Source organism: Ovis aries, chromosome 8 (genome assembly GCF_016772045.2).
Source record: "Ovis aries strain OAR_USU_Benz2616 breed Rambouillet chromosome 8, ARS-UI_Ramb_v3.0, whole genome shotgun sequence".
Taxonomy (NCBI): domain Eukaryota; kingdom Metazoa; phylum Chordata; class Mammalia; order Artiodactyla; family Bovidae; genus Ovis; species Ovis aries.
Genome location: NC_056061.1, coordinates 14,978,774 through 15,006,494, shown reverse-complemented (window position 1 = coordinate 15,006,494; position 27,721 = coordinate 14,978,774). Strand labels below are relative to the sequence as shown.

The 27,721-nt window shown below is 38.1% G+C and overlaps 1 protein-coding gene across 50 annotated transcripts in view; it reads right to left on the bottom strand.

Moving 5' to 3' along the window:
• Positions 1 to 27,721, bottom strand: part of TRDN (triadin) — a 406,058-nt gene that overhangs the window by 347,304 nt on the left and 31,033 nt on the right. The gene's annotated exons all lie outside the window — the stretch shown is intronic.

Here is a 27,721-nt window from a genome sequence, read left to right as displayed (position 1 = left end):
TACCTTTTTCATTTATTTAGGTTCATATGTCAGGTCTAAATGCAAGCAAAATATCTCCTCTGGGAGAGAAACAAAATCAGGGATAAAATAGTTCAAATGGATGAAATTCCTTTTGGATATCCTGGTTTAACAGCGTAATTGACCTCTATTGATGTCATTCATTTTTATTTGTGAAAGGGGCACAGAAGATCTAAGAGATTAATGTTGGAAAAATCTTATTATAACAAAAACTTTTTATACTTGCTTTTAAAAGTCTACACATTTATGACTGAAAATTCAAAAATATAAAAAATAGCAAAATAAATAAATAGATAATTATTTGGAAGCTTTATTAAGTAATAGTTGATTTATTTGTGTTCTCAGTACCTCAAAACAACTGCTCTAATTACACCTACACCTATTGTTCTAATTACACCTACTTTTCGGCATATGCAAATAAATGTGATTTTATTTGCTCCTGACAAGTCATCATCATACTCTCTGTTATTTATTTTTTACTAGGTGATATATAATAAACATGTTTTCTTGCTGTATGTATTCCATAAAACACCACTTAAGTGGCTACATGGCATGTCATTCCGTGGCTATGCATAATTTAGTCAAACAGCACTCTACCCTGGAACATGGCAGAAGTTTTCTCAGCACTTATTAATGATTTTTCTATTAGAAGAATTTTCTAAACATAGAATTTCTGGGCAAATAGAATAACTACTTTTATATCTTTTGAGAATATATGCATATTTGAAAGTCTATTTTAGAAAATTGTATATGCAGGCAGTCTGTTTCCTTATCCTTGACAACTCTGGGTATTACCAGTGTTCAAAATATGTGTTATCACATAGTAGGATAATTCAGCTTAATTGGCAATTCTTTGATTATTAGAGATAAGCTTTTTGTATGTTTATTCTTCATTTATATTTCTTATCTTGTGAAGCTTTTTGTTCATTTTTCTAGGAAGCTCCTTTTGGTGGTTTATTTAATTGTGTTCATATGTACATATATATAATGTATATGTAAGTATTTTGTTTAATATATACGTATATGTACATATATAGGTTTCCCTGGTGACTCAGTGGTAAATAATCCAATGCAGGAGACATAGGTTCAACCCCTGGGTCAGGAAGATCCCCTGGAGGAGAGCATGCCAACTCCCTCTAGTATTCTTGCCTGGACAGTCCGATGGACAGAGGAGCCTGACTGGCGTTAGCCCACGGGGTTGCAAAAGAATGGGACACGATTTCATGATTAAAGCAACAATAAATGTACATATACATATACGCATGTGTATACATGCATGTTTATAAATAAATGCACACTTACAGGATAGTATTGCTTTAAACTTATGTTGCAATTTTTTTCCTTCAACTGTTTACCTTTTCTTTTTAATGATACTTTTATGTATAAACATTTAAAAATTTTGCAACTCATGTTTCTCCTATAAAGGCATGCTGCCTTTGCATGCCCAGAAAGTTGCCCCTCAGTGGAGAGCAGGCATATATGATTATATCGATAACCTTTACTCATAGAAAGTTATCTCAAGAGGAAACTTAGAGATAATTTGAAATAAATACATCATGTTTTATTTAAAAATAATTGAAGACCAACCAGAAATTATACAGATGTGAAGTAAATGCCTAAGTACTAAGGAGAAAAAATACTAACAATCCAAATATTTTTGCCAACATCACAGCTTAACAACATATTTCATATACTTTAAATATGAGCTACATTGTCTGCAAAAATTAAAGAATTACATATCAGGAAAGTGAAAATTTTGATTAATAATATTTTAATATATATAAGAAAATATTTTCAATTTTATCTCTAAATTATATTCCCAATTTCTTTTTTAAAAAGCAAATTTTCAAACTTCTTTGACATTAAAATTTTTTTAAACTTTTTTTTTCTATTCCTAACCAGAAACTTTTTTGACATTTTTCACAAAATAAATTTCACCTAAATGGAATTACTCTTAGAATAATCTTCATTATTATCATCATTACATTGACCACCATTTCCACAGCTAGGATTATGACCACTACTGCCATTAAAAGGAAGGCCTAGAAGTGCAAGATTAACCTTGCAAACAAAGGTTGAGGGCCTAATTCCTAAATAAATGCAGACATTTATTTCCACTTCATAAGCGTCTATATTAGGCTAAGACATTTTCAACAAACTAGAAAAAAGAGTGTTATAATTCCCTCACTGTCTTTTCTAATCAATATATTTTTTGTAATATAGGAAAAGAGGAACACATACTTTAACTGATTCATATTAATGGATGCTGTTTACCCCATTAACAAAACTAAGAGAGATGATCAATAAAAATAGTTACTTTTGTTATAGTACTAATTGCACTCATCTCACATGCTAGTAAAGTAATGCTCAAAATTCTCCAAGCAGGCTTCAGCAATATGTGAACTGTGAACTCCCTGATGTTCAAGCTGGTTTTAGAAAAGGCACAGGAACCAGAGATCAAATTGCCAACATCCGCTGGATCATGGAAAAAGCAAGAGAGTTCCAGAAAAACATCTATTTCTGCTTTCTTGACTATGCCAAAGCCTTTGACTGTGTGGATCACAATCAACTCTGGAAAACTCTGAAAGAGATGAGAATACCAGACCACCTAATCTGCCTCTTGAGAAATCTGTATGCAGGCCAGGAGGCAACAGTTAGAACTGGACATGGAACAACAGTTCCAAATAGGAAAAGGAGTACGTCAAGGCTGTATATTGTCACCCTGCTTATTTAACTTATATGCAGAGTCCATCATGGGAAACGCTGGACTGGAAGAAACACAAGCTGGAATCAAGATTGCTGGGAGAAATATCAATAACCTCAGATATGCAGATGATACCACCCTTATGGCAGAAAGTGAAGAGGAACTAAAAAGCCTCTTGATGAAAGTGAAAGAGGAGAGCAAAAGAGTTGGCTTAAAGTTCAACATTCAGAAAATGAAGATCATGGCATCTGGTCCCATCACTTCATGGCAAATAGATGGGAAAACAGTAGAAACAGTGTCAGACTTTATTTTTTGGGGCTCCAAAATCACTGCAGATGGTGATTGCAGCCATGAAATTAAAAGACGCTTACTCCTTGGAAGAAAAGTTATGACCAACCTAGATAGCATATTCAAAAGCAGAGACATTACTTTGCCGACTAAGGTCCGTCTAGTCAAGGCTATGGTTTTTCCTGTGGTCATGTATGGATGTGAGAGTTGGACTGTGATGAAGGCTGAGCACCAAAGAATTGATGATTCTGAACTGTGGTGTTGGAGAAGACTCTTGAGAGTCCCTTGGACTGCAAGGAGATCCAACCAGTCCATTCTGAAGGAGATCAACCCTGGGATTTCTTTGGAAGGAATGATGCTAAAGCTGAAGCTCCAGTACTTTGGCCACCTCATGAGAAGAGTTGACTCATTGGAAAAGACTCTGATGCTGGGAGGGATTGGGGGCAGGAGGAGAAGGGGACGACCGAGGATGAGATGGCTGGATGGCATCACGGACTCAATGGACCTGAGTCTGGGTGAACTCCGGGAGATGGTGATGAACAGGGAGGCCTGGCGTGCTGCGATTCATGGGTTGCAGAGTCGGACACGACTGAGCAACTGAACTGAAGTGAACTGAACTGAACTGAACTGAATTCTTTAAAAGTACAAAAATAATGTTTGAACCCTCAAACAGATGTGTACACCAGATACTTAAAGTATAAATCCATTCATAAGACAATTAATTGACAGAAGAAATGAAAATAACACATGCAAAATTAAGTTTTCTAGTTAATAAAGTTTTACCCCTTTGTTTCTTTACCAATAAAATGGTAATTACCTCCCCTATATATTAAAAAAATAAAATGATGACATAAAGTCTAGACTGACTAGGGGAAAGACAATCAAACACATTTAAGTGCATACATATGTTAGCAGGTATTAATAACAAACACCTGGAGAAAGAAAGGGCAATCCAGGATTCTTGCCTGAGAAATCCCATGGGCGGAGGAGCCTGGTGGGATACAGTCCATAGTCACAAATAGTGGAACATGATCTAGCGACTAAATAACAATAGCAATCGGACATAACTAGTGCAACTATTTTGAGATGACAGTGGTAAGTCTAGGCATACATTTTTGAGAGTAAAAAGCTGATGAGAAACATCAGTGGTAAAAACATTAAGTTAAAATTGTAAAACAACTTTAGTTATAAATTAACAATAGTAACAATGAATTTCCTTCTCTAAAAAACTATGTGAATACATATCTCAAGCTCAAGAACTCGATTTAATTGAAATGATACCAAGACGGAAAAATAACTTTAAAAAACAGATTTCACAGACTGTACTTGAGACAGTGTTCGAAGAAGAAAAAATTGGAAAGAGCTCATATCATATCCTCTCATTGATTTTGGTGCCAAATTCCCATCACTTCTAAATGGCAGTTCTGAAAATGGATGAATGATAGAAGTGCTTTGAAATGCGATTTAAGACTCAAGTGGGGCTACAAGTGAATCAAATCTTTGGAATAATGATTTGCAGGAGAATAAGTGAATTGTAAGTGTTTAGAAGAGGCCCACCTGAAAGCTGATATGTTGCTAATCTCCTGATTTTTAACCTCGGAAGGCTTTCTACTACAACGGTATAGAGAACATGGGAAGAATTGCTTTTGCTCTTCAGATTCACTTCAGTGAACTGTGTATTAGAGAGTATTTCTGTAGACAATGTAGTACACAGCTGCTTGGTATCTTGAAACTGAATGACTAAACTCACTGAAATTTGATACAAAATTAGTTGAACTCCGGTCACATTTTTAAAAGAGAAAATTTTAATATAGTAAGAATTTATATATTTTTTCCTTTTTTATCAGAAAAAAATGAGAAACTATAAATTCAGGAAGTAATGCAAGTTTAGAGTTAAAATATTACTTTTAATTACTTAAAGAACTGCTTTTAATGTATATTCTAAATTTTATTTCACCAACAGTCCTGCCTAGTATGGTACGATATTTTAAAGAAATACAAAATAAATTTAACACTAAGCAATTTTTAAAATCTTTTTGATTTCTTTCGTCTTCACATCTTCAAAAATTCTACTTAAGAATTAAGATTAAAAAGTGATGAAAACATACTCTGAGTATCCAACAACAAAACCATAAGCAATTTGAAAGTAATCTGAAGGTTATTTTGTTTAAGGAAAATTATGTGTTGCCTTTGTTATGGAACTGGCTCAGAGGTTAAAGCATCTGCCTGGAATGTAGGAGACCCTGGTTCGATCCCTGGGTCGGGAAGATCCCCTGGAGAAGGAAATGGCAACCTACTCCAGTACTCTTGCCTGGAGAATCCCATGGAGGGAGGAGCCTGGTGGGCTACAGTCCATGAGGTCGCAAAGAGTTGGACACGACTAAGTGAATTCACTTCACTTCACTTTGTTATGGAAACACACTTGCTTGTACCTTTCAATTTCCATTCACATTTATTTACAGATGCCACACACACGCACAGTCAAGAGGAATAAAATTGAGCGGAAATAAATCGCCTTCTCTGACAGCTGGTCAAGATAAATGCAAAGAACAGAGTGTGTAATCTGAGATTATTTAACGTTTGAGAAGCACTTTGAAGATGACAAGAGCTAGTTATTGATATGGCAGAAAAAAATGAGAGGTAAATATTACTGAGTAATTTGACACAGGTGATGCTTCTTGAAAGTCGGTGTCTCACAATTGAAGCAGAGCAGAGAGGGTATATGACAGCATTTTCCATGACTGCTTTTTCATTCCCTTCCTTTTGATTTCATACAAATTACTTTGATTGCCAGATAGCCAGAATCAGCTTCAAAAGAAGTGGGGCTCTGGCTGGAGGGCCTAGAGACTCTGCTCTATAAAATAAAGTTAGGGGCTGTCTATGTAGTGGTTCCAAAGCCCAGCTTCACAGACAGGTTATGCACTGTAGAATAAATCACAAGCCTTATGAAAGAACTCACTTAACCTCCTCATGCCTTGTTAATCAGATGAGGAAACCGCCAGGCACACTTGACCATTATTACTCCTCTGAGACAAGAGCAATGCACGCTCTTCCAGGATGCTCAAGAAAGACACCTATACTCTACAGTGGTATAAATAAAGTATTGTATATCCAATTCATAAAAACATTAATTATGAATTCACATTTGAAGAGGCAGTTTATGGAAAATTCTGACACTAAATTTTTTCTCCAAAAATTAGAGAGCAAAGAAGAGAGGGGGAGTATATACTATCCAAGAAAAAAAATGTTATTTCAAAATTACATTAAGAATGTAATTCCCAATTACAAGAATGACCTTTACTATATTTTTAAGTGTTTCAGAAAACATGCACATAAGTAACAATTTGGGGGAAACTCTATTGAAAAGATCCTTAAGCAAATAGAGTTGAAGAGTGAAGATTTATACATTTTTTAACTTGTATATTTTATTAATCCTAGTGTTTGAAGAATGTCTATATGTATAAATCCTATATTGATAACAAACATGGTTATCAAAGGGGAAATGTGGCAGGGAGTGAAAATCAGAAGCTTGGGATAAACATCCATACTATATATATAAAATGGATAACCAATAAGAGCCTATTATATAGCACTGGGTACTCCACTCAATATTTTGTGATGACCTATGTGAGAAAATAATCTAAAAAAGAAATAATATATGTATATGCATAACTGAATCACTTTGCTATACACCTGAAATTAACACAAAATTGTATTAATAAATCAACTATACTATAATAAAAAATGTCTATGTATCATATGAAGAAATCTTGTACAATTAAATCATGCTTCTTCTTGTATATATAAAGTGAATGAAAATGGATTTTGAGGGCAAGATAAATCATGACAATTCACAAAAACAATCTTTATCAAAATAATCCTAGATATTCTAATTGATATACATATGTGTGTAATATCAGTAAACCATGAGTAGTATTTAACATAAGTTTTAGAAAAATCTAGATTCTAAGCACTTTAAAAGAAACTATATATTCTTTCTTTAAGACAAACTGCTTTTGTCTTAAATCAGAAACTGACCCCCTGCCAATTTCAATGAAAGGTAAATTGCCATCTTTTCCCCCAGATCTGGGGCATGTGATTATTATAATATTTCAGAGGATGATTTGGCTACCTAAGTTACCTGGGAGATGGAGAGACAGACACATCTATTTTATGTCATCTAGCACCCCTTCCTACCTACCCATTGACTCTACTCTTCCCGCAAGTGAATTTCTTTTTCCAGGGCTGAGATTAGAAAATGAACCCTCCCTCAGTCATAGCAATGGGCCTTTAAGACAAGCCTGGCCATCATTTGCCCAGGACTGTGAAGGGATGGTGCAATCAGAAACCTCACTTTTCATGAAACTGTTGGAGGACACTCTTTCTGCGGGGGTTGCCAAGCTGGTAGGATCTGCCAGTGGCTCTCTAGCCCACCAGTTAAAGAACCTGCTGCTAGATGGAAACAGGCAGAGTCCAGACACCACTGTTTGGGTTCATGGTGCCAGCTGTGTTTAGGGCCAGACTGATCGCTGGACTTTCCGATTATATGAGAATATATGAACTCTTTTAATTTGGCTGAGTCCACATTACCAGCCATCAGGAATTCTGATTGATGGTTTTGCTTCTGCTAGGAATGTAAATAATTATTTTCCTTCATTTGTTTGTCATAAGAAGTGATGGTCAGTCAGAATGATTAAAAATATCTAGCTTTTCTTTTTTAATTAAATCATTTCTGAAAGAAAACCTCAAATCTCACTCTCACATTTTAAGTGGTTGTGCTATTATGGTCCTAAATGAAATGAGGTGTTCTGGTTAAGGTCAAATTTTAATATGAAAGTGCTCCTTCTAGGAGGAACTCCCTTGTGCTCTGGGTGAGAGGCAGGATCACCCTCCGTGGGCAGGGACCTCTCGCTGTGACGTGCTAGCTCACCTCCCAGTACTCTTTACTGCCAGGTAACAGATGTCTCTTCTTGCATTGGTGCCAGTAAGCCTACTTTTCCCCTACCTTTTGAACTTTTCTTTTTCGACACAGCAGTTCCTCTCCATTCAGAAAACTTGTTTTCTGACAAATAGCAAATTGAATTTAAAGGTGAAAAGCAATGATAAGTGCATAACTAGAATTCACTTTCTGAAAATGTATTGAACTTAAAATACATTGTTTCACCAATCTAAAGTGGGTAAGGATTTCTGGTGAATTCCTTTTTTATTTCTTTCTTTTTTTTTTTTAAATAGAAACTCCACTCTTTTTCTTTTAAATTATTTTAATTGGAGGCTAATTACTTTATAATATGAGGCAGTTTTTGCCATAAATCGACATGAATTGGCTCTGGGTGCAGGTGTGCCCCCATTCTGAACCCGCCTCCCACCCTCCTTCCCACCTCTCCCTCTGGGTTGTCTGAGAGCACCGGTTTTGAGTGCTCTGCTTCATGCACCCAACTTGCATTGTCATCTATTTCACATATGGTAATATACATGTTTCACTGCTATACTCTCAAATCACCCCATCCTTGCCTTATCCCACAGAGTGCAAAAGACTGTTCTTTACATCTGTGTCTCTTTTGCTGTCTTGCGTATAGGGTCTTTGTTACTGTCTTTCTAAATTCCGTATTATGAGTTAGTATACTGTATTGGTGTTTCTCTTTCTGACTTACTTCACTCTGTCTAATAGGCTCCAGTTTCATCCACCTCATCAGAACTGATTCAAATTCATTCCTTTTAATAACTGACTAATATTCCATTGTGTATATGTATCACAGCTTTCTTATCCATTTGTCTGCTGATGGACATCTAGATTGCTCCCATGTCCTAGTTATTGTAAACAGTGCTGCAACAAACATTGGGGTACATGTGTCTCTTTCAATTCTGCTGAAATTCCACTCTTGAAAGGTACACGTGTCTCTTTCAATTCTGCTGAAATTCCACTCTTGAAAGCCAAATTCTCTTTCAAGAATTGCCTCAAATCTCAACTCCATAATGATATTCCCCTGATCTTATTAAGTGAACACTACTGTTCGTATTTATGATTCTATAACATTTTCTTAACACAATACATGGATGAAATTATCCCAACTCTTCTATAGTTTTTCTTTTGTTTTCAACAAAGTTCCAGGTTGGAAGCAAGTCATTTATCCTCTCATAGACTTTAGCATAGCACTTACTTTACACAGTGTGGCCCCAATAAATACTTATTTAATGTGAAAAAACTCATAAGTTTTGCTAAAGAAAATCAACTAAAGAAACTGTCATAATAAATAGCATCTATTTCTACAGATAGAAGGATCTGCAGGATGCAGCGAATTTGTAAGAAATAAAAAAACTTAAAGTGGTTCATTTTCAAGGACTTTTGGCTTTGAGCGGAAAAATTACTACCAGCCAAACTTGCCTAACAGCTTACTTATGTATGTAGTGTTTGTAAGGATTACAAAACTAGAAAGTCTGGGCAAACAAAGGGAGGGTGGGATGCCTAGGATTTTCATGCAGACTCATTCTATTGGTGGGTTCAAAACAGAAGAACAGGAATAGGGTTTCATGCAGACTCATTCTACTGATGAATGCAAAACATAAGAATGGGATAGGTGCACAGGAAAGGAGGAAACAAGGTGTCAGGGAGGGGCCCGCCCAGCAGGAGGGAGGGAATAAACTTAGGCAACATCCGGGAATACTGTTCACCCCACAGTACTCAGCCAGTGAGGAGCTGGGGGAGGAAATTCCACACGAGGAGACAAAATTGCTTGTGATGAGACTGGTTGTGCCTGCTCACCAGACACCGGATCTTGCAAGACCATCATTAAAGCCTTGCTTCCTGCCAGTGGCTTTTATTTCCGACAATTTCGATCCAGAAATAAATATAAACCAAAATATATTTTTATGACATGAGACAATGTTGAATTAAGATATATGTTTACTGACAGAAGTAAAAGCACGTCTATTCAGAAATTTTGCCATATGCAGCCACATAGGTGGACTTGAGTATTATTCTAAGTGAAATAATTCACACAGAGAAAGAGAAATACTATATGATGTCACTTATACATAAAATCAAAAAATACAACAAACTAGTGACTATAACATAAAAGAAGATTTAAACATATAGAGAACAAACTAGTGGTTACTAGTGGGGAGAGGGGAGAGGAAATGAAGGAGCGGGAAGCACAGATTACTGGGTGTAAGACAGGCTCCAAGTTGTTTTGCGCAACACAAGAAAAATAGCCAATATTTTGTGAGGACTGTAAATGGAAAGTAAAATTGTATAGAATTAAAACTGTACAGAATTTTTAAAAATTAATGTTAAAAAATTGTTCAGGGTGCATTTCAAAAGAAGTGGAAAGTTTAGTTGGTCAAAATAATTAATTAAAGCTTCCACAGAGGAGGAAACATGAGTGGGGCAGAGAAAAAGACGTTCAATCTCCTTGACTAAAAAAGCTTTTATTTACTAAATAAACCCACTCCAGTGCTCTTGCCTGGAAAATCCCATGGTTGGAGGATGCACTGGTAGGCTGCAGTCCATGGGGTTGAGAAGAGTCGGACATGACTGAGCGACTTCACTTTCACTTTTCACTTTCCTGCACTGGAGAAGGACATGGCAACCCACTCCAGTGTTCTTGCCTGGAGAATCCCAGGGATGGCGGAGCCTGGTGGGCTGCCGTCTGTGGGGTCGCACAGAGTCGGACACGACTGAAGTGACTTAGCAGCAGCAGCCAATAATTAAGAAGAGACACTCCTTTCCAATGAGGCAATTAAAACATTATTAAGGTTGTTAAATCTCCAAAAGATACAACACCTGGGAGAGGTTTCTACAAGCAGATTAGGCAGAATAAGTGTGCAGCTGACTATAAGTGCTGAGGATCAAGTTACAAATATGTGGCGGTACAGTTTCCTAGTCAGCTAGGGATCATCACAAAATACCACAGGCTGGGTGCCTCAAACAACAGGAACTGATTTTCTCACAGTTTTGGAGGCTGGAAGTCTTAGATCAGGGTGCCAGCATGGTTAGTTTCTGGGGAGGACTCTCTTGCTGGCTTGCAGATTACGGCCTTCTCACTGGGTGTTCGCATGGCAGGGAGGGCTTAGCAAGCTCCATAATGTCTCCCTGTATAAGGAAACTAATTTCATTATAAGGGCTCTACCTCTATGACTTAACCTAAACCTAATTACCTCCAAACACCTTGTCTCCAAGTACCATCACACCGAAGAATAAATAGGGCTTCAACATGTGAACGTGGGGGACACAATTCAGTCCATCGCCTGCATGTTTCTGTTTGATTATTTAAAAATTACTCAAGCAAACATTAATATAATTAAGCTTAGTAGACAAAGCTATTTTAATAGAGTTATATCTTTCATACTAAATTAAAGGAAATCGTGGCCATGGCCCCATACTACCAGTACATGCTCAAGTAACCCAAATCAAAATATCAGTGCAATAGCTTAGTGATGGAAAGTAATCAACAAGACCCATGATGTGACTTTTTCATGGCAATGATTTTGAGAGATTCAATCAGATTCATTTTAGGAAAATAACCTATCCTGACTTCATGGGCCCAGAAATTCTTATGCAAGAAGATAAGTCATTTGGGGATCTGATTTTCTCAGTTTGAAGTTTGAATATGGGATTGATAGAAAATCTCCCAGATTCTGTGGATTCAATTTTAGGCAAAGAAATATTCAGACACGGGTTCCTAGCAAATATGATTTGAATAGAATAGATATAAGATCCATGAGTTACATTTAGTCCTTTTGAGAAATTAATCTTCTAGTATTTTATGTTCGGGTTGACATGTTTTCTTCCTGTGCTATATATATATAATTGAAATGCTTTACCTAGCCCCGGAAATTTTCCTGCTATATAGCCCCACTGTCATTGAATTACAAACCCCTTGAAAGAGACGTGAGAGTTGGACTGTGAAGAAGGCTGAGCGCCAAAGAATTGATGATTCTGAACTGTGGTGTTGGAGATGACTCTTGAGAGTCCCTTGGACTGCAAGGAGATCCAACTAGTCCATTCTGAAGGAGATCAACCCTGGGATTTCTTTGGAAAGAATGATGCTAAAGCTGAAACTCCAATACTTTGGCCACCTCATGCGAAGAGTTGACTCACTGGAAAAGACTCTAAATGCTGGGAGGGATTGGGGGCAGGAGGAGAAGGGGATGACAGAGGATGAGATGGCTGGATGGCATCACGGACTCGATGGACGTGAGTCTGAGTGAACTCTGGGAGTTGGTGATGGACAGGGAGGCCTGGTGTGCTGCGATTCATGGGGTCGCAAAGAGACATGACTGAGCAACTGAACTGACTGAACTGAAAGAGAAAAGGACTGAGTAATGAACCTGCTATTTCAATTTGGGAAAAAATCCTAAATTCAATGCTTCAACATCACTAACTTTCCACAGCTTGTTGACTCAAATGTGTGTTTTTAACTTTATTTTTCTTAAATTTTCATGGAAATCAACTCTTCTATAAGAATTAATCATCTCCAGCTGCTTTTACCTCAGAAGAGTTGAATCCAGCAATGCGGTGTCACAATAGCTTTTACTGTCTTTCCATTAAGAGAGTGTAACAGTCCTCCCTGCCCCAAAAGAGCACACAGCACATTTATACTCTTTTCATTTGAAGGTACTCTGTAATAAGGACATCAAGGAATGCTTCTGCTTAAAACTACAGTCATATAAAAATGATTGGTTTCTCACACTGCATCACCTACTTTCAGGAAACTTAAGGAAACGCAAGAACTTTCAAGTTCTTTCAAGAAATGCAACACTTCTTTCACGTTTACTTCTCTGAGTGAATTTTTAGGCAATTGTTTCATGAACCAACCTGGTTTATTTCTGACATAGTTAATGTTAGTCACAGTCATGTCCAGCTCTTTACTGTCTGGCTCCTCTATCCATGGATTTCTCCAGGGAAGAATATGGAAGTAGGTAGCCAATCCCTTCTCCAGAGGATTGTCTTGAGCCAGGGATTGAACTCAGGTTTCCTGTATCACAGATGAGTTCTTTACCATCTGAGCCACCAGGGAAACCCTATTTTTGACATGGTGTTGCTTTAGTCTCTAAGTCGTGACTAACTCTTTTGACTCCATAGCCTGCCAGGCTCCTCTGTCCATGGGATTCTCCAGGCGAGAATACTGGAGTGGGTTGCCATTTCCTTCTCCAGAGGATCTTCCCAACCCAGGAATTGAACCCAGGTCTCCTGCATTGCAAGCAGACGCTTTACTGACTGAGCTACGAGGGAAGTCCACATTTTTTACATACTTATATATAAATAAGGGCTTCCCAGGTGGCACTAGGAGTAAAGAACCTGCCTGCCAATGCAGGAGATGTAACAGGCACAGGTTCCATCCCTGGGTTGGGAAGATCCCCTGAAGGACATGGCAACTCACTCCAGTATTCTTGCCTGGAGAATCCCACGGACAGAAGAGCCTGGGGGGCTACAGACCATACAATCACAAACAGTCAGACACAAATGAAGCAACGAGGCACACACCACACAAATATAAATAAAAGTAAATCTGTGTTTTCTATTTATAAGGAAATTTGTATCCATTTGTTGGAAAATAGTGATAATTCAATAGCATAAAGTTTTCACATGTGCATATATATGGATAAAGATATTTTAGAGTATATAATCATTAAGTAGGGATATAACTGATTTTATTGAGTACCAGGGGCTTTTAAAATAAATAAAAATTACAATGAAGTACCACTGTTTTCATGCATCTGTAATTATTAGTAATATAAACTGACACTGTCTATAATCACTCCAGAATTAATGCTATTGCCATATCTGAATTAAAAGCAGACACATAGATTTTTTAAAAAAGTTTTTATTGGAGTATAGCTGCTTTAAAATGAGTTAGTTTCTGCTGTACAGTGAACTGAATCAGTTATACCTATATATATATATCCACTCTTTCTTAGATTCTTTTTCCATACCAGTCATTACTAAGTACTGAGAAGCATTTCCTGTGTTATACAATAGGTCACTATTAGCTATCAATTTTATATATTATAGTGTGTATTTATCAATACCAATCTCCCAGTTTATCTCTCCCTCCTCCTTGTTCTCCCCCACGCCCCCGCACCCCGGTAAACACAAGTGTGTTTTCTACACCTGTGACTCTATTTCTGTTTTGTAAATAAGTTCCTCACCAGGCTTCTCTATTCACAGAATTCTCCAGGCAAGAATACTGAAGTGGGTTGCCATTTCCTTCTCCAGGGGATCCTACCAACCCAGGGATTGAACCTGGGTCTCCTGCATTGCAGGCCGGTTCTTTACCATTTGAGCCACTAGGGATTCTCAAAAATACCCTTCTGTTTCTGCCCGGTTTCAAATGGGGGAACCTTTCACATGTTCGGGGAATGTAATAACCACTACACTATGGAAACCAAGTAAATAAGTTCACTTGTACTATTTCTTTAGATTCTATATATAAGTGGTATCATATGATATTTGTCTTTTTCTGTTTGACTTACTTAGTATGACAATCTCTAAGTCCATCCACACTGCTACAAATTATATTGTTTCCTCCTTCTTTATGGCTGACTAGTAGCCCACTGTATATATATACCACATTTTCTTTATTCATTTCTTCTGTTTAGGATTTTTTAATATTGAGTGAAGTAAAATACTTCAATTTTGTGAGAAAAAAAAGTATGCTTAAAATTTGGCACCATTATAATAGGATATTATATTTTAACTTGAACCCAAATCTTCATTAAGCTATTTGATAGGTTTAGAACCAATCAGAATAACCTAGCCCAAACGTTCATCTTTCTGAACTGAGTCCATATACCCCATGAAGAAAAACACATATTGCATGAATAAAATACAGTCTGAAAAATTTATTAGAGAGGGAAGATTTGCTGTGTAATTTTTAAAATCATCTACTCTGTAGGGAAAAAATCAGCTTCCTGTGCTTTTCAAAGGACTTCCAAATGAGCTTGAAGCTCTTTTATGTATTTCTGAAAAGAACATTAAGGTATCCATGCCCATACTTGAAAAATGCAAGAAATTAGGTAAACACAAATAATATTTATACAAATCTTCTAAGGAACTTACAGGGTTTTAGAAACAGCGGATAAAGCTGCACGCATGATATGAAACAGAACTGAGACAGAGGAGTTAAAGAGAACCAGCTGAAGAGTTAAAAAGACTCTTCAGAATCTTTTCTGAAGACTACTCATTATCAGAGTTTTCAAAGTATTATGTATTGCTTATTCTCTAACACATCATCCTCTGAATTATTTGTCCAAATAGACTAAAATTTGATCTTAAATTGTATGTGAGGAGGATGCCACTCATTGGCAACTAATATAAAGGGTTTTTCTCTAGGCAATTAAAATTCTGATACAAAAAATGTGAGAAAGCAAAGAGATAAACAAAATGATGAATGGTTTAACTTTTTCCTTTTAGCCCCTTCATACCTATCAACATTTCAGTTTTTATTGAGCAGAAGAGCAGTCATTTTACTGTGTATTCTGAAGATAAAATCATATCTTCAGCACCTCAAGGAGTAAGAAATAAATGGAAAACTAGGCCATTATTTTCTAAGAACCTACTCGGTATTTACTGTCGGGTGGGCTTCCCAGGTGGTACTAGTGGTAAAGAATCCACATGCCAATGGAGGACAGTAAGAGATGCAGCTTTGATTCCTGGGTCAGGAAGATCCCCTGGAAGAGGCCACGGCAACACACTCCAGTACTCTTGGTTAGAGAATCCCATGGACAGAGGGGCCTGGCAGGCTATAGTCCATAGGGTCACAAAGACTTGGACACGACTGAAGCAACTTGGCATGCACACACAGACTCAACTTTGGTATTCATGTTAAGGACTGGGAGAGAGGGGCCACTTTCCTCAGAGTTAATCCAGGGTTACCACAGTGTGCTGGGTCTGTCAGTATTATACAGAACAGTGAAATTCCCTAACCTATCGTTTGAAAAGCTTATACGAATAGGATTTTACTATTGACAGACCAATATTTCTGACATTACATCACTCTGAGCAGTTATTTCTATGGACTGAGCATTTTTATAGGCTTTATTTGACTAAGCTTATCCAAGCATTGCAGCTGCATTAGTATTACCAAGCCATAGCAAATTCAGTAAAATAAGCTTTATAAAATTTTGGTTGCCCTATAGCATGTGTTTTTAGAAACTACTAAGCAGCTTTAGCTGGAGGAACATAGCTCCACCGTTATGCTCTACAAGATTCTTGCCATCCAACGTCTCTTTCCATCTTAGAGGAGAAGAGAAATGAGAAACAATTTAGGGATCATTTTTCTTTTTTTTTTTTTTTTTTTCTTTTTGGTCAATACACTTCTTTTATTTATTTTTTTTTTTAGGTGAAGATTATCTTTATTTTTTATTTATTTATTTATTTATTTATTTAATTTTTATTTTTATTTTTTTTCCATATTTCAAAATTTTAATAACTTGCTAACAGAAGTGGATCCCTTTATAATCCCATCTATTTTTGTTATTTGTTTTTTTTTTTTTAATTTTAAAATCTTTAATTCTTACATGCATTCCCAAACATGAACCCCCCTCCCACCTCCCTCCCCATAACATCTTTCTGGGTCATCCCCATGCACCAGCCCCAAGCATGCTGCATCCTGCGACATTCTAACATGTATACTATCATGTGAATTGAATCGCCAGTCTATGTCTGACGCGGGATCATTTTTCTTGCATAAAAATCACTTTCCCTTGTAATGTTATAACAAAAGGGAAATGCATTAAATATTCAAATATAAATATTAAACCCTTGGATTCAGTATTTGAGGAGGTTCTTCAAAGATGGCATCAGATCTTTTCTGCATCTTAGTTCTGTGGAAATGTGCCTCCTATAAAAGACTCCAGAGATTGTAAAAAGAATCAGATCATAAAAAAATTTTGCTAAGGCAATTTTCATAAGAAAATCATAACTGTTAATACTCTAGTCCTAAAACTGATCATAATTATGTTGTTTTAGGCTTATAAAGCATCTCTGCTCCAGGGAAATGAAAGACAACCACACAAGCCAGATTTTCTGGATATGTGTATGTGTGTGTGTGTTATTTCCTGGAATAAAACTCAGTTACTTCAGAAGCCACAGTGATTCATAAAGTGCATTTGGCTTCCAAAGGTAACTGAAATTATTCAAGTAATGACTTCTGGAAATAATGCTCTTGATTACTTTCTCTCTGTTATAGAAATGCTAAATTTTTTAAAAATATATATGTATGTGTGTGTATTTAAACATTTGTATCCACAGCTAAACACAAACATAGTAGGTTAGGCAGACATATGCCATCAACATATTTTAATGAAATGATAGACTATCAAAACCCAAGGTAATTACAGTAAGGCCACTACTTATCCAAATTTTTCATTTTTCACTAAATTGAAATACTAGATCCTTTGAACCAAATGTCTTTGCCATTCAGTCACTAAGTCATGTCCGACTCTTTGTGATCCCATGAACCACAGTAAGCAAGGCTTCCCTGTCCATTACCGTCTCCCAGAGTTTGCTCAAACTCAGGTTCATTGAGTCAGTGATGCCATCCAACCATCTCATCCTCTGTTTCCCCCTTCTCCTCCTTTCTTTGAATCTACCCAGCATCAACATCTTTTCCAATGAGTTGGCTCTTCACATCAGGTGGCCAAAGTACTGGAGCTTCAGCTTCAGCATCAGTCCTTCCAGTAAATATTCAGGGGTGATTTCCTTTAGGAATGAGTGGCTTGATCTCCTTGCTGTCCAAGGGACTCTCAAGAGTCTTCTCCAGGCACCACAGTAGAAAAGAATCACTTCTTCAGCACTCAGCCTTCTTTATGGTCCAACTCTCATATCTGTACATGACTACTGGAAAGACCATAGCCCTGACTATGCAGACCTTTGGTGGCAAAGTGATGTCTCTGCTTTTAAGTATGCTGTCTAGATTTGTCATACTTTTCTTCCAAAGAGCACCTTTTCATTTTGTGGCTGCAGTCACCATCTACAGTGGTTCTGGAGTCCAAGAAAATAAAATCTGCCACCTTCCCCATCTAATTGCCATGAAGGGATGGGACCAGAGGCCATGAATTTAGTTTTTGAATGTTGAGTTTTAAGCCTAGTTTAAGTTGAAGCCTAGCTTGAAGGATTTTGAGCACTACCTTGCTAGCATGTGAAATGAGTACAATTGTATGGTAGTTCGAATATTCTTTAGCATTGCCTTTCTTTTAGATTGGAGTGAAAACTGACCTTTTCCAGTGTGTGGCCACTGCTGAGTTTTCCAAATTTGCTGGCATTTTGAGTGAAGCACTTTAACTAGATATTTAACAGTTAAATAATTATATTCCTTATCCTTTAATCCATAAACTTTAATGCAAATAAAGATGACACATTTTACATTTTGCCAAAGGAATCAACATTTATGGGTGTTATGCTTTCAGATAAAAATTTATTATAGATTATAGCCTTTGTTCAATTTAATTATAACATGCCATAAAAAGCTTAATTGTGGCTAAGTTAAAATATTTACAGTAAAAATGTTTCTTCAAAGAATATATGCTTCTTTCACTAATCCAAGAAAAAGAAAAAAAATTCTAATAATTATAAAATGCCTAAAGCATAAATGCAATTATGCAGAGTAAAATCCTGGCTATAATATTTGTTGATTGACCCTAAGAAAATTTACTCAACAAAATCCACTGGGTTGGCCAAAAAGTTCATTTGAGGCTTTCACAAGATTGAACAAAAAAATAACAAACTAACTTTTCAGGCAACCCAATACTAGCCTCAGGTTAAGGATTAAACAACTTAAAATTCATAATGTGAAATGTCAAAAAATCAATCAACTTTTTTTAGTTATTTAGATAATGTATCTTTCATATTTAAAAAAGAAACAAGCTTTTCAGTTTATCCATCAATCCTAAGGAATTCTCAGTTGCCAAATGATCAAATGTCATTCTCTAGCAAGCATGAGTGCTTAGTCATTCCAGTCGTGTCCGACTCTCTGCGATCCCATGGACCATGGCCCGCCAGGCTCCTCTGTCCATGGGATTCTCCAGAATACTGGAATGGGTTGCCATTACCTTCTCCAGTGAGAAATTATGAAGTGAGTGAAGTGAAGCTGTTCAGTCATGAGACGGACTAATAACTGTGAAGCCTAAAACAAACAAACTAGAAAAATAAGTCTAGAATATGATACCAGCCCAAAATATGCCTCTGTAATACAGAAACAATGCTAAGGTACACAGTCTGTGAGAACAATAATTCCTCATTCATAAAAAAGATGATTTTTGAATCCATTTCCTCCACAGTACTACAAAAATGTTTAGAGCAGAATAGAAACATTCCCTGGTGTCCTACAAATTGATTCTCATGAAATTGAAATTGAAAATAATCTATAAAATTTGTCTTGATTATATAATGCAGAAGATTTTAATGAAATCACTTATTAATTTATTCTACTGTTCATTTGTACTTCTCATAGACCTTATGAATAGAAGTTTTTTTTTTAAAAAAACTCATTATTCAGGTGACACTTAATAAATAGAATTTTATTATTTTTCACATGGCCCTTTCTATAGTCATGCATGCCTCAGATTCTATGACCTGTAAAGCAAGCCACTGGTGAATGGGACAAAATCAACTGGTTCTGCAATGGATCCAAGATGAAAGACTGAATAGCTGCTAAGTGGACTTTCCATAAACAGATTTATAAACCTAAATGAGAAACTAAAAAGCAGTCAAATATTCTTTTAATCTTCTTTTATTTTATTTTATTTTTTTTTTAATCTTCTTTTAAAGATGGCTTTGGTTCTTCTGACAGGAGAGAATAATTAGAAAGGACTTGTCAGGTCATATTTTTTAAAAAAAGACAAAGAATATGCCACAGGTCAATAGCAAGAGACTGGGAATGGAGCAGTGAGCTAGGCACTGGAGCAGAGGCGGCTAAGGCATCTCTTGGGTGTCACTTCACCTACCTACAAGGCTACCAGTCTGAAAATAAGTCAAGGACTGTCTTTCCATCCCTACAACGATCAAGACCAGCTGAGAGTGAAAAAGTCATACTCTTCAAGGAAAACCATAGTGCTCAGCAAGTGCCATAGAAGGAATGTGACCAACAGCGAAGTCCTAAGTGCATTAAAAGGGTTTTTAAGCAGATAGCAGAAAACCAACAGGTCATATTATCATTACCTCTGCCCTTGAGGCTCTGTCATCTACCAAGACCTAACCCTAACACTGACAAAAAGCATGAGTACAAAGAATTGCACACACCAAGTCTCAGGCAACCCCGGCTCCCGTTACTCAGCCCTGCCATCTATATGCTCTGTGAGTGCATGCTAAGTCACTTCAGTTGTGTCTGACTCTTTGTGACCCTATGGACTGTAGCTCACCAGGTTCCTCTGTCCATGGGATTCTGAGGTCAAGAATACTGGAGTGGGTTGCCACGACCTCCTCCAGAGGATCTTCCTGACCCAGGGACTGAACCTGTGTCTCTTATGTCTCCTGCATTGGCAAGTGGGTTTTTACCACTAGCGCCATCTGGGAAGCCATTTATATACTCTGCTGCTGCTGCTGCTGAGTCGCTTCAGTCATGTCCAACTCTGTGAGACCCCACAGATGGCAGCCCACCAGGCTCCCCCGTCCCTGGGATTCTCCAGGCAAGAACACTGGAGTGGGCTGCCATTTCCTTCTGGCCAACTCCAAATTTCTGTGATTCCTGGGACACACAGTATCCTCTTTCTCTTCTGTGAATATAAGTGGTCTGCAGCCTAAGACTGAAATGACTTCATCCAGTTGTCCATCTTACCTCTTACTCTCTCTTCAGGACTCAGTTTTATTGGAAAACAATCACACTCATTTGTTTATAACTCATTTTTTGTCTGTTTCTATGATTTCCTGCTAAGGTAGCAGAATGGAGTAGTTGCCACCTAGATCATTTGGCCCACCACATCTAAAATACTTACTGTCTGGCCCTTTACAGAAAGAATCTTCCAATCCCTGCTCTTGGGGGAGAGTAACAGATAAAGTAAGAACTTAAAAATATATGTTAAGTGGTTACTTCCCTGGTGGTCCAATGGTTAAGAATCCGCCTGCCAATGCGGGGGACACAGGTTCGATCCCTGATCTGGGGAGATTCCACATGCCTCAGGGCAACTAAGTCCATGTACTGCAGCTACTGAGGTGGCAGACTCTTGAGCCTGTGCTCCGCAACAAGAGAAGGGACTGCACCGCAACTCGAGGGCAGTCTCCATTCGCCAACATTAAAGAAAGACTGCGTGCAGCAACAAAGAACCAGCATAGCCAGAAGTAAATAAATAAAATTTAAAACATGTGTGTGTGTGTGTGTGTGTGTGTGTGTATAAAGTGGTTTTAAAATCAGGAAATACTTTAAGCTAACATTTAAAAAGACTAATTAGGTATAGGGGAGGCATATGACACAGTGACATAAAAGTAGGGTTTAGTACTGGGTTTGAAGTTTGAATCCTGGCTTTTCTCTTTACTACTAACTGTACCCTAGTGTTCACGTATAAAACTGAGATCATTAAAATCCTCAGAAGACTGTCAAGAAGAATACATTTTTAGCACAGTGTCAGGCACAATAACTTACTCCTTTCCCTCTATCACTAACCTCCCCTACCTTAATGTATTGCTGATAATAGTGATAAATATGCTTCCATAAAAATATGGCTTCTTAAAATGTCTCTCTTAGGAGGAAAATTACTTTAGCTGCATCCATTCATTCTTTTAGCTCTGTACATGGTGTTCTGAAATACAAAGATTAAGCTGCTTTTTCATGTATGTAATAATTGGGGTATATAACTGAGAATGTAAGCCCTGGAGGCTCAGAGGTTCATCTCTTTAAAGAGACTTTACATTGCAAAGTATACAACTGATGTTCAACTCATTCATAACTACCATTAAAATAAGGCCAACAGATGTAAACAACTCAGAATGTATTTCTCCAACCAATGTTCAGAATGCATAATGGGTAAAATCATGCATTTTCATTCATATGAAAAACTCATAATGTTTTTAATGCATTCGCCGCCAATTACAAAAAGCACAGTACTGCAGTTTTTGTTAATCTCTGCCACAATTTGGTGCTATTCTTTATTCCAAACAGGCATTAGGTCCCGAAGGATTTTTTCATAAGGTGGTTATTTGGAGCACAAATGTATTTCCCCATTTTAATTAAAGCATGTTATGAAGTTTGGTTATGGTCTCAGTATGCCCATCAAAACCTTTCTAATATTATGCAGCTGAATTGTTATACAAATAAAACCATTGACATCCTCATGCTTTTTAATATGTTTGTATATTATCTACATGAGAAATGGGAGCAAGTCTTGGTCAGCTTAAGCCTCAGATCTTTCGAAAGTCTTAGATATAAATCTCCAGGGTGACTTAAAAATGTCTCTCCCTGATGCTTTCAGACCACCTGCTCCATACATTTATCTAAGACCTAGAGGACTTTACAGGTGGCTCTGTGGAAAACAATCTGCCTGCCAATGCAGGAGACTCAGGAGATGTGAGTTCAATCCCTCGGTTGAGAACATCCCCTGGAGCATGGCAACCTGCTCTAGAATTGCTGCCTGAAAAATTCCAAGAAGAGAGGAGCCTGGCAGGCTACAGTCCTCTGGGTCACGAAAAGTTGGACATGACTGAGAGATTGAGCACAGATGCATCACATTATGCTGCAGCTGCCTGTGGGTCTCCAGCTAGAATGTAAGCTCCCTGAAGCCTCTCACAACTCAGTTGTCTACTTCTGATACCCAGAGCAGTGACCAGTTCTGAAAGAGTGTTAGTGAATTGTTGCACTAACCTGAATATCGAATGCCTCACAGAGCCTGTTACATAGGAGATGCTCCAAATTTATGTGACACGGGAGAGAATTTAACCCTCTGCGTCCTTTGTGTTCTCAGTCCCAAGCCCTTGCTCCAAGGGTACATTTGGTCTCTGCTCCTTGGGATTATCACAGTGTATGAAGCCTGTTGTCATATCAGGAAACAGCGTGGTCCCTTTCCCTAAGCCCACAGAGGGTCTGTAGGAGGAACTCAGCTTAATCTCAGCCACTGCCTGCAGCTCTTCAGGCGAAAGAGCCCAGAATGGTGCAGTGCTCTTCTGGGAGCGGCACCTGGGTGGAGGATGTGAAGCGAAGGGATTTAGGATCAGAAAGGAGGGCTAAGCGGGCCAATAGTGAAGTGAACGGTGAACAGTCCTGGCAGTGGGGGCTAAGGAGAGGGCAAGGAGTTTTGTTATAGGAAAATGAAGGAGGGGTAGAAAAAAAGTTTTGGGGGACAGGCGGGTGGTAGCTGTTCTCAGCTTTTCTGGGTCCTGAGTCTTGTTTAGGTGGAGATATACATACAGAGATGGGAAGAAAATTCAGAGCTTTATGTTAAAATATTAAGAACTCATAGTGAAGAAGATGGCTGAGGAACAGAGAGCAACTACCAACACATTCACAGATAATTAGAAGTATTGTTGAGAAGTATTCCTAAGTACAGAACTCACTCTGGTGCCCCGCCCCCCATTCTTTTTTTTTGCTTTCTAAATATAAACTCTGGAGAGCAGACTTTTCAGTGGTATCTATTGGATACCACTTACTGAAATTCAACTTATCGGTTGAATAACTCAACACAACTGAAACTTTCCAAATATGAAAATATTTTTTAGAAAACTGTGCTATATCCACTTGACTCCTTACCCTTTCCTTACTCTCTCTACTAACCATACTTGACAAACTTATCTGCATTAGTATACAAGACAGGCCAAGAAAGACTATTTGAAGTATAGCACAACCAAATTTGAGATGATAGATATTAAGTATTTGCATATAGATTTTCAATAAAGATCTTAGTGCAAAAATTATATATTTCCTAGATGTATAGTGGAGACAGAATTCTCATTTTATAAATAAGAAAATGTGTTGCCATTGGCAACTCTGACTTCTAAGGACCAAAACTGATCAGCTCTTTAAGAACAACATAATGCTTTGTTATGCTACCATTGACACCTTTTGCTCACCCATGCGTGATACATGCCTAGCCACCGGGATTTAAGAATAAGGTTGCAGTCCTTTCTGTACCTTAGCAAGCAGGTTTCATCATGGCAGGCACTATGTTTCTTCAACACTAAGTCAAGTGTAAGAGAATCCAAGAATGGAGGTCTTGGTCAGGGCTCCAGATACTCTAAATGACTCATTTGTACTAAACAAAAGAACTGTCCTTTCTAAGCCTTCACAATGGCTACACCAGAGCTCAGGGCCTGCTGAAGAGAGAACACACTAGATTTATACTGTGAAAGGGAAATGAAAACGGAGTTGGTACTAGTAAGAGAGCTCCCTAAAAATGAGCCAGGAGGCTGTTGAGAAAGGGTGTTACTTACACACATCTCAGCCTAAATGGAATCTAAACATTGTTCACTTACAGTCTTAAAGTAGGAATCCAGGACATCAGCCCAGTGTTCCAGATACTCGTGGACAGTTACCCTACGTCACTCATAACAATCTGTCCCTTAAGGACAAGTATTTCCCTTCTTGCATCAGAGTCAATCCTAGTTCTTATCAGACAACTTTAACAACTTGGTAACTTTTGCTTTTATAAACCCCTGTCTCTTTCTCTTCCCTAGAATACTCTTGGTTTTACCCAATCTATGTCTTCCAAATTGTGATTCCTAAGACCCCCCAAATAAATATTTCCTATGTGCAGCCTTCTGTGTTTCTTAGTTGACAATACCTTTCTTCTTTCTTTGACCAGGTATTCTTCTGCAGGGCAGAACCTGTGGCAGTCACCATCTTGGCCAATATGGACAGAGGAACTGTAGGTCAGTAGATAATAAATAACCATCCAGAAAGTTTTCATTGGTTTGTTGGGCTAGGAATATCATATGTTGTACATCATTTCAGAATTTATAAAGCAAATTCATATCATTCATATCAACTGATCTTCCTGAGGGAGAACGGGAAGCTAATCCCACTCTCACTTGAAAGAAGAGAAACTGATGCTCAGAGAGATTTTGTGAAAAGTACTAGAGAAGTTCCTGATGTATAAGCTGAATTGAGAAAAGTCAGAGGAACCAGAGATTAAATTGTCAACATTCACTGAATCATAGAAAAAGCAAGGAAGTTCCAAGAACACATCTGCTAAAGCCTTTGACTGTGTGGATCACCACGAACAGTGGAAAATTCTTAAAGAGATGGAAATGCGAGACCACCTTACCTGTTTCCTGAGAAACCTGTATGCAGGCCAAGAAGCAACAGATAGAACTGGACATGAAACAATGGACTGGTTCAAAAGTAGGAAAGGAGTACTTTAAGGCTGTATATTGTTACCCTGCTTATTTAACTTATATGTGGAGTTCAGTTCAGTTCAGTCGCTCAGTCGTGTCTGACTCTTTGCGACCCCATGAATCGCAGCATGCCAGGCCTCCTTGTCCATCACCAACTCCCGGAGTTCACTCAGACTCACGTCCATCGAGTCAGTGAAACCATCCAGCCATCTCATCCTCTGTCGTCCCCTTCTCCTCCTGCCCCCAATCCCTCCCAGCATCAGAGTCTTTTCCAATGAGTCACCTCTTCGCGTGAGGTGGCCAGAGTATTGGAGTTTCAGCTTTAGCATCATTCTTTCGAATGAAATCCCAGGGCTGATCTCCTTCAGAATGGACTGGTTGGATCTCCTTGCAGTCCAAGGGACTCTCAAGAGTCTTCTCCAACACCACAGTTCAAAAGCATCAATTCTTCAGTGCTCAGCTTTCTTCACAGTCCAACTCTCACATCCATACATGACTACTGGAAAAACCATAGCCTTGACTAGATGGACCTTTGTTGGCAAGTAATGTCTCTGCTTTTTAATATGCTATCTAGGTTGGTCATAACTTTTCTTCCAAGGAGTACGTGTCTTTTAATTTCATGGCTGCAGTCACCATCTGCAGTGATTTTGAGCCCCCAAAATAAAGTCTCCCACTGTTTCCACTGTTTCCCCATCTATTTGCCATGAAGTGATGGGACCAGATGCCATGATCTTAGTTTTCTGAACGTTGAGCTTTAAGCCAACTTTTTCACTCTCCTCTTTCACTTTCGTCAAGAGGCATCATGTGAAATGGCAGGCTGGATGACTCATAGGTATAATCAAGACTGCAGGGAGAAATAACAACCTCATATATGCAGACAATACCACTCTCATGGCAAAAACAAAGAGGAACTAAAGAGGGTGAAAGAGGAGAGTGAAAAAGCTGACTTAAAACTCAACATTCAAAAAATGAAGATCATGGCATCCAGTCCCATTACTTCATGGCAAATAGATGGGGAAACAATGGAAACAGTGACAGATTTTATTTTCTTGGGCTCCCAAATCACTGCAGATGTTGACTGCAGTCACACAATTAAAAGACACATGCTCCTTGGAAGAAAACCTAAGACAATCCTAGATAGCATATTAAAAAGCAAAGACAGTGCTTTGTCGATAAAGGTCTATATAATCAAAACTTTGGTTTTTCCAGTAGTCATGTACCGGATGTGAGAGTTGGACCATAGAGAAGGCTGAGTGCTAAAGAACTGATGCTTTTGAACTCATTGTTGGAGAAGACTTAGAGTCCCTTGAACAGCAAGGAGATCAAACAAGTCAATCCTAAAGGAACTCAACCCAGAATATTCATTGCAAGGACTGATGCTGAAGTTCCAATAGTTTGGCTACCTGATGCAAAGAGCTGACTCATTGGAAGTGACCCTGATACTGGGAAAGACTGACAGCAGGAGAAGAGGGCGTCAAAGGATGAGATGGTTGGATGGCATCACCGCCTCAGTGGACATGAGTTGAGAAAACTCCAGGAGATAATGAAGGATAGGAAAGCCTGGTGTGTTGCAGTTCAGGGGGTCACAAAGAGTCAGACTTGACTTAGTGACTAAACAACAACTGGAAAACAATGGTTTCGAGACCAGAACCCAGACAGTTAGACTTAGTTATATCAGCTTTATCTAGAACATCAAGAATAATAGTGAGGCAACTATGTCTACTGAGACAACTGTATGTCAGATACTGGTTCTAAGGTCTAGAAATATAGTCCCTATTTTGACACTGTTTATATTCTAATGACATTAAAGTACATTCGAAAATGTTTTCAAGGTGAATTTGAATAAAAAGAAAAGGTTCAAGTTTAATTAAACCTATTGCTTCCCCTGGAGAAGGTAATGGCACCCCACTCCAGTACTCTTGCCTGGAAAATCCCATGGCGGGGAGGAGCCTGGTGGGCTGCAGTCTATGGGGTCCTGAAGAGTTGGACATGACTGAGCGACTTCACTTTCACTTTTCACTTCCATGCATTGTAGAAGGAAACGGCAACCCACTCTAATGTTCTTACCTAGAGAATCCCAGGGACGGGGGAGCCTGGTGGGCTGCTGTCTATGGGGTCGCACAGAGTCGGACACGACTGAAGTGACTTGGCAGCAGCAGCAGCAGCATTGCCTCCCCCAACTCAGCTAACTCCAGGAGTTACCCTATCTCAATCTATTGCCAAATGAAGGGAAAAGAATGAAGATGCTGCTGGCAACAAAGAGAAACTGAGTTCCATAAATTCATAATACATACCATAAACTTCCCTCATCCTGAACTTATGAAGACAGACTTTGGAAAGTGCTGTTTTCAACATAAGACTCTCACAAGTTCCATATGCCCTATAGATTGGCAACAACAGCCCTGTCTGGGATAAAAACCTCAAAATAACAACAAAGGCAAAACTTGGTCATTATG